Source organism: Haemaphysalis longicornis, unplaced genomic scaffold, assembly GCF_048455015.1.
Source record: "Haemaphysalis longicornis isolate Haplotype H1 unplaced genomic scaffold, Haemaphysalis longicornis Haplotype H1 scaffold_8, whole genome shotgun sequence".
NCBI classification, from domain to species: Eukaryota; Metazoa; Arthropoda; class Arachnida; order Ixodida; family Ixodidae; genus Haemaphysalis; species Haemaphysalis longicornis.
The window spans coordinates 26,330,242-26,337,731 of NW_027526445.1; positions in this window are offsets into that span (position 1 = coordinate 26,330,242).

Below are 7,490 nucleotides of genomic sequence, written 5' to 3' on the forward strand. Positions count from 1 at the left end.
GGTAAAAAAAGAAAAGACAGGTGGCCTCACAAAAATAATAATCATAATAAATCTATAACATGGAAGCGCGTGGACCGAAAACCCGTGACATGCTGAGGTGCAAAGTGATGAACAGAGGTAAAAACGAAGCAACCTGCCGTATAGTGACTTACTGTGAACAGAACAAAAAACGCCATGAACGAGAACGAAATCAACGGAAACGCGAAGAACAGAATCGAAGGATTTGTGGAGACAAATTTATACCCATCACAAAAATATAAATGGCACCGAATAGTCAGTACACGGAAGTGTCCGGGTCCCGCGTAATTAGTTGCCTGAGAAACCTCCGCCACATGGAGCCCAGGGTCGTCCTGATGATCGGCACCAACGACCTGCGTCTGGTATGCACAACAGATGCAATTCTGCCTCTGAGCTAAGGGTATGCTCAGAATTTCTGCATCAACACTGTCATTTTCATTCTTCTTTTTTTGACAGGCCAGAACCATGGACGACGCGTACCAATTGATTGCGGATTTGGAGGTCGTATTGGCGCTGTTACTCGGACGCGGATGTGGTGTTGTGATGACGCTGCCGCCGGTGGCCCGCGTTGCGCGGTCCAGCTCCCACTGGCGAATTCTGAATGCCGTGAACGCGTTGATCCTCGGGCTGACTATGGGTACTATGTCTCTCTTTACGACAGTTTGCGGCAGAGAATAACCTGTTCGTTGCGCTACTTTCACGCAGACGGAGTTGTTGCTCTTGAAATCCATCGCCTCTTTGTGCTGGGCAGACGTCGTGTCCGCTATTGCCTGTACGAGCGGTAAGTTGTCCCGGCTACATTGGTTGTAGTGTAATCAACACTGACACATTTACAGGCGGATGGGGTCGGACCGGCGGCTGGACTGGACATGGTGCACTGGAACGAAGAGGCGATGGGTCGTGTGACGATGGTGCTGAGGGACGTGATCGGCGCCTGAACACACCCTCCTCCTCTTCTCAGCAAAAAAAAAAAAAAACGGATAAGTATTAGTTGCACTGCTTTCAAAAGAACTCGATTATTTCGCAATCTGTTCATACGTAATTTCACACCGACCATACATTTAGGACTCAATTTCCGTTGCAAAAGCACGTAGACTCGAAATTTGTTTGTTTATTTTATCCTTTACCTAGTGATTTTTTTTCAATTTCACTTCTATGCCCTTTTTCCCCTTCAGGTATGCATAAACTTCCTTAGTACGTAGAAAAAATATTTTTATAGCTGAACTAAGTGTCCTGACCGCCGTTTCACCATTTCGTTTTGCTGGCCGCATCCGGCATGGTTATTTCAAGCGTAGTTATAAATAATCAAAATTAGTCCCGAGAACACCCCATTGTATTGACGAAACATTCCCGTGATATTTTATAACGCGCGTTTTGCTATTGCACTAGCATCACTGCCCCATTGCAGGTTAGCTTGGCTCTTCTTATAGATCATTTGTTTTTGCTCATAGCGTGCACATATCTCACCCATTCTTTTTTTCCTTTTTTACAGCGGAGTTCGGCCACGGCCAACTCCCACCGGGAAGCAAGGGTGGGTTGAAAAGCAATTTCCTGCGATCTCCTGCGCTTGCCTGAGGGAGCTGAAGCCGCTGAGCGACGTATATGCTGAAGCTGATATGGTCTTCGCACTTCGCCCCCACCCCCCCATCTCATACCACCAGCTGCAATATTTATGTTGGAAGCTAAATAAATATTTCCTCTGACTCGGCGTGCTATGCTCAGTTTCATCCGGTGTAAAGCCGTGATTGCAGTGCAAAGCATGTGGGCTGAAAGGTTCTACGAAATGTTGACTGCCGCAGTGAGATGTTGGTTATATTTTCGAGGCGATCACGTGGGATGCCACAAAGACATGTGATGTCGGAAAATAAATTTCGAACAGTAGCACCAGGATAAATTCAACAGCGCACCTGTCGCTTCCTTTGACCGGACAAAATGCTTTCGGCATCTCTTGACCTCTATCTTGAACATGCATGATGAATTACGTTTGGTGCGGGAAGGCAAGAATAGAAGACAGGCCATCTGATACTTGCGCATATGGCGCAGTCTATTATATTTGCAGTATTATGTATGTAATACGATAAAAAAACTTTTGTGCCAGACTTAGCTTGCAACCCATACTAGGGTCCAAAGGTGTTCTGATTCCGGCTAAAGTTGCCATGACATCAACACAGAGGACATTATTGCACAGCGGGAAAGACGAGGATAGAAGGAAATACGCAAGGCCCGTGCCGACGATTTAGCGGTGGTTCATTGAGAAAAACCGCCTGAAATATATCAAGAGACGCCGATAATTTACACAATATCTCTTTCTTCATTCCTTTACACCGAGCTTTCTTTCTGCTCTTTTAGTAATGTGCGCTGGCAAGCTTGGCGACATATGTATTGCTCATTCGTCCAACGTTTCACCCCAACAACAGTGAAACGTTTAGTTGATTATTCTGTTTTATTTGTGCTACGCGCGTGTACAGAGAAAAAGCTCTTCAGCGCGATATCGGAGGCCGAGCGCCGAGCAACTCGCGGCGAGAAAGAAGGCAGGGCCAATCCAGCAACCCCCCCCCCCCCCCCCCCCCCCCGGGCACGGCGGCGAACAGAATCGGTTGGTCATGGTTCAGGTTCGGACAAAAGAAGCGTCTCCCCTCGCGAATCGCAGGCGGAGGGGAGGGGACGCCGGTACGGGGAACATCGTGCCCTGAAAGCCTGTGCCGGTATTTTCGTCCGCCACGGGTGGGTGGCGTAGTCTGGTGGCAAACTCTGAACTAATTCCAACATGGCGGGTGTGGGACCGCCACCTTAAATGCGACGCATCTCTTGCTCTGAGGCATGTCCCTCCTGCGTCGGCGTCGGCGGCGTCCGCACGCCACCTGCGCATGCGCGACTCTCCTCCGCTCTTATCTCCGACAGCTGTGCGCAACACTCTCACTCCGTCTCATTATCATAAACAACAGCTGCGTGCGCGCGCTTCGATCCGCTCCCGTCGCGCAAGTGCGCGCATGCGCGACCCTCCTGCGCTGTCTCCTCTCCTTCAGGCGCTGTGACTATAAAGCGGGTAGCGCGCTGCCGCGGTTCAGTCAGAGCTCGCTCTCGTTCGACTTCGCGTGACTTGCTTGACGACTTCCTGCTTGGCTTGATTCTTCCGATGAAGATGTGATGGAAGCGATAGTCCCTTCAGCGAGTGGGCTGACACAATCCAATACCAGCGTCAGCGCAAGAGAATCAACCCAATAGAAACGCCAATAGAACCCCCCGATGCGTCGCAATACACCAGGGTTCCCTCGCGGGAAGATGGGCGTAATTTTGGCCTCCCACGCTTCTTTGGCAGCAGTCGGATGGTATTTTGGGGGAAACAATAATTTGTTTGAATTGATTGCACCACATTGTGGGGCTCGTGGAGGCACTGATATAGGCGAGGTGCGAATCAAGGCGGCAGTGACCAGGGGTGGTACTTATGCAGGATGAGGGGGGAGGCGTGTTACGAGTGATGGCAGTGAGGAATTCTCTTTTCTGAGGAGCAAGAGACAAGCGCAGTTGAGCTCAAGTTTTTTGACTGGTGGCATTAAGCAGTGAATATTGGTTATGCTGTTTCAATTTCGGTAGTGGTTGTATCTGTCCACGCAGCGTTACCCTGAACGTATATGCTCACGCATGCGCTCTACATATTGTCCATTCGTCTGGAAATTAGATTTATTGCCAAGCTAAACAAATTCTCTGGAAATTCGATTTATGGCCAAGCTAAACCAGTGTTGTACACGCTCCTCTAAAACGGGAATGAAAGCTCGTTCCTCGTTCCTTCCCAATTTTGAAACGAGTTCCCGTTACAAGTTCTTTTATTGCGAAAGGAACGCGTTCCAGTTCCACTTCGAATCTTTGAACGTGTGGTTACATTAACGTTATATTTAAAAAAATTAAAATACGGTGTCGGATAATCCTGAGGCGAAATACAGTGAGAAAATTAACTCACATGGAACAACGTATATTATACAAATATTATATATACAATACATTATAAGAATATATTATACTGCAGCAGATTATCTAGAGATAAAAAGAATCCAAAGAAACGCTCCCTGACGAATTTGTTCAGGGAGCACCGGACAAACTACAGATATGTCTAACTGCGCCCCTGATATACCAAGTTCAGATAAAAAAAACCAGAGAAATGCTTAAATGATCCCAGCTAAACATATCTAACTCTCGAGGGGCTCCACGTTCACTCTCATTCATTCAACTGACCGGACTCAAGCTTCCCGACTTTATAGCTCTCGCTATGACTGTCCAAGAACACCGAACATTTCGGTTTTACTACACAAAACCACGCCTCAAGGACCTGGTAACTAACACACACTGGTCCGCTGATTGGCCAAGTCAACAAAACCCAAAGATTTGTACAGAAACAATCACGCGATTAACACTCTTACTCTCACTCCGAGGTATTCATGAAATCACATGTATAACAGAGTTTGAAACCGACGAAATAAATCAACTATGAATGCTGGCCGTCGACCTTCTGGCAGCTTCTTTTAGGTATTGTCCATACGGCGCGCGACGAAATTATGCCGAACAATGACGAAATTCCTGTCCTTTGTCAAAACGACGCGTGCGGACGTGGCACTCCCGTCGACCCATTTCCTCCACATCCGCGATAGACAGCGCCGTGGTGGACGGCGGGCGTACTCTGTAACTCAGAGAAGTACAACATCCCAAAACACTGCGGCGCGCCCATGGCGCTATTGATAGTCAGTGATCCTTCGAATTACCCCACAGCGAGCGCAACTCCCCCGACAACAAAGCACCCGTGCCTTGCGCGCACTAATGCTGTAATTACCCCAGAAATAATACAGATACGGTGTTTCACGAGGGACTTGCAGCGCCGCTTGTACTTCCCCGGCAAGGAACAATTCTATCGGCTAGACGCGCATCCTGGCCTCCCCAAACAAACGACGAAAGGTGAAAAGCATTCTCGTGGCTGCGCCCTTCACCCGTCGAACGGCGCCGCGTAAGCTACACCGTCATTAAACAAGCGCAAGCTGCGGCCCGCTGCAGGGCTATTCTTCTGCCCTTGACATTCGAGGAACCATGTTCCGCTGTAGGGCGGACCATTTGCCCAGCGCACAGAAAGAGAAACACCTTAGTAACATCTGTATTTTTGTACTCGAGCCTTGCACCAAAAACAGCCAAATCTTAGTGATGTAACGTTTGCAGAAGGAACGCCGTTGCTGCCGTTCATTAATAAACCTAACGAGTTACCGATACAGTTCCACCGACCCTTAATGAAACGGTGGCGTTCCTCCGTTCCTTCCAAAAGGAACTAGTTCCAGGAACGCCGTTCCGTAGAACACTGAGCTAAACAGAGTAGATCAGAGTATGGGACCCTGTGGTACTCCTCGGTTACTGGAGACACAGCAATGCAAGTCGCCGTAGGTGCCGCGTATTCGTATGAGGTCCGCTTCAATGAAGTTTAGGCGGAACGGGTTGTTACGTAAAGCGATGCCCCCAAGTATGCTTACGCAGAGTTTTGTGGGGCTTGATATCTGGTCTACTCACCTAACGTGAGTCAAACTGATTAATTGGTTAAAAATAATAACCCCGAACAATGTATTCATCGATTACTCGGTGGACTATCCGATTAACCGCCTGCCATGGAATGAAGGAAATTTTGATTGAGGCTAATGGTCCAGGTAAAAACTCAGGAAACACCTGCTAACGTTCCTTTGAGCGTCAAGCTGCGTGAGCATCGTGCTCTATCGTGGCGCCGACGGAAGCGTCAACAACGTCTCGTGGCCTTGCGAGAGCAGTGCATCTCGTTTGGCGATGCCGAAAAATACTTGTGGAAAACCCCTTTGAGGAGAACGAATTCCGAACTGCATGTAACTGAACCTACGCTGCACGTAGATTTCCACCTATGCGTGGGAATCGTCAACATTTTTTTGGGTGTGAATGGTACGTGTGATGCGCGAGGATGAAAGTATCTTCATGGGAAGGCAAGATTATGTTCCATGTTTTGCTTTTTTTTTGCTGTAAAACCGACATCTAGCAGTCATAGAGAATCGTTTTTGAAGTTTTTGAAGCTTATGAGATTACGAAAACTGCAGAGAAAGCGAAGTTTAAACCCTTTTTATACCGTAGTTAAGTCACTTTAACCGCTTGATTAGCATAAACTGGGGACTTCGGTAATGATTCCCACTCGGGAAAACGATGACCTGAGTTCTACCTCTTGGGCTTGTAAATTGCAAAAAACCATGTGGTAATTTTGATTTTTGCGAAAGGGGTTAACGCTCACATGCACGCATAAAATTGGGTAATGCCGCTCAAGGGATTACGCACCTAGTTGAAATTTTCAGGTGCCATGATCAGACATATCCCTGAAGGTTTATTGAAATGACTGCGTCTCGTTGTTATCGGTACTATGTACCCTCGTAAATTATTACGGCCCTGTTCGGCGCAAGTAGAGAGCTTCAGTTCTGTAGTTAACCAGTCGCGGCCACAGCACCAAGTACCGACAGGGCGGCACACTAGTTTGCGATGTGTTTTCATGCGTCGTCAGCAATAATGGAGCCATGAATACAAAATGCAAGCTTGGTGTATCTTTTTAATACAATTCAATAAAATGCAATACAATACAATACAATAGAAGCTACGTTGTATCTGTTTAATACAGTACTGCTTTTCGCAAATAGTAATGGTGATGCCAATTTTATCACAAACCTCAAACAAATAATCGAGATATGATAAGGAAAGCACATGAAGAAGTGGCTACTCCACAGTCACTTTCCTAAAAAATTTTTATGAAGTTACAGAATAATGTTGGCCCACTTGACAACCAGCGAACTAAGTCACTACAAAGGAATATGACAGCGACTGTCGCTCATATATTCCTGTGTCATCGGATAATTAAATGCTAATGCGTTGTTAGCATTGGTCACTCTGGTTTCGGTACTGGCCAACATCACGTTCCTCCTGCCCATATTGGGTCACTGTAGCGCGAAATTTGAATTCAGTCAATATATCTTCCTTGTTGTTGGGCAACAAAAACGCCTGTAATGGGTGAAGCGGAGCTGAGTGAGTTACTAAAACCTAGTGCTCTCGAAGTGAACAAAGTTGCAATCGGTCTCTGCGACCACTTTTATTCTGAGTTATTTCGCCGTGGCTGCGGACCGTTTATTGGTGTGTGGACCGAATCTGAACGCTGTGCATGCTCTGAAGAGGTAAACGTGGAGCTCCGGGCTGTGGTTTGTCACTCGCAACGTCAGCGTATCAGCAAGCAAGATTGTGTAATGAAAACGAACTTTCGAAAGCAGTTTTCTCACAAAAAAACCCTATGAATCTAGTAAAAACGACTGTAAGAGTGGCTCATTAGTTGTAGAAGTTATTTTAGCCGGAAAATTGGACAATAGTTATCAACCAATCATAATTAATTTAGTTATGGCATTGAACGCGCCGAAGCTACCCATGGGTTATGAGGGGCGCCGTAGTGG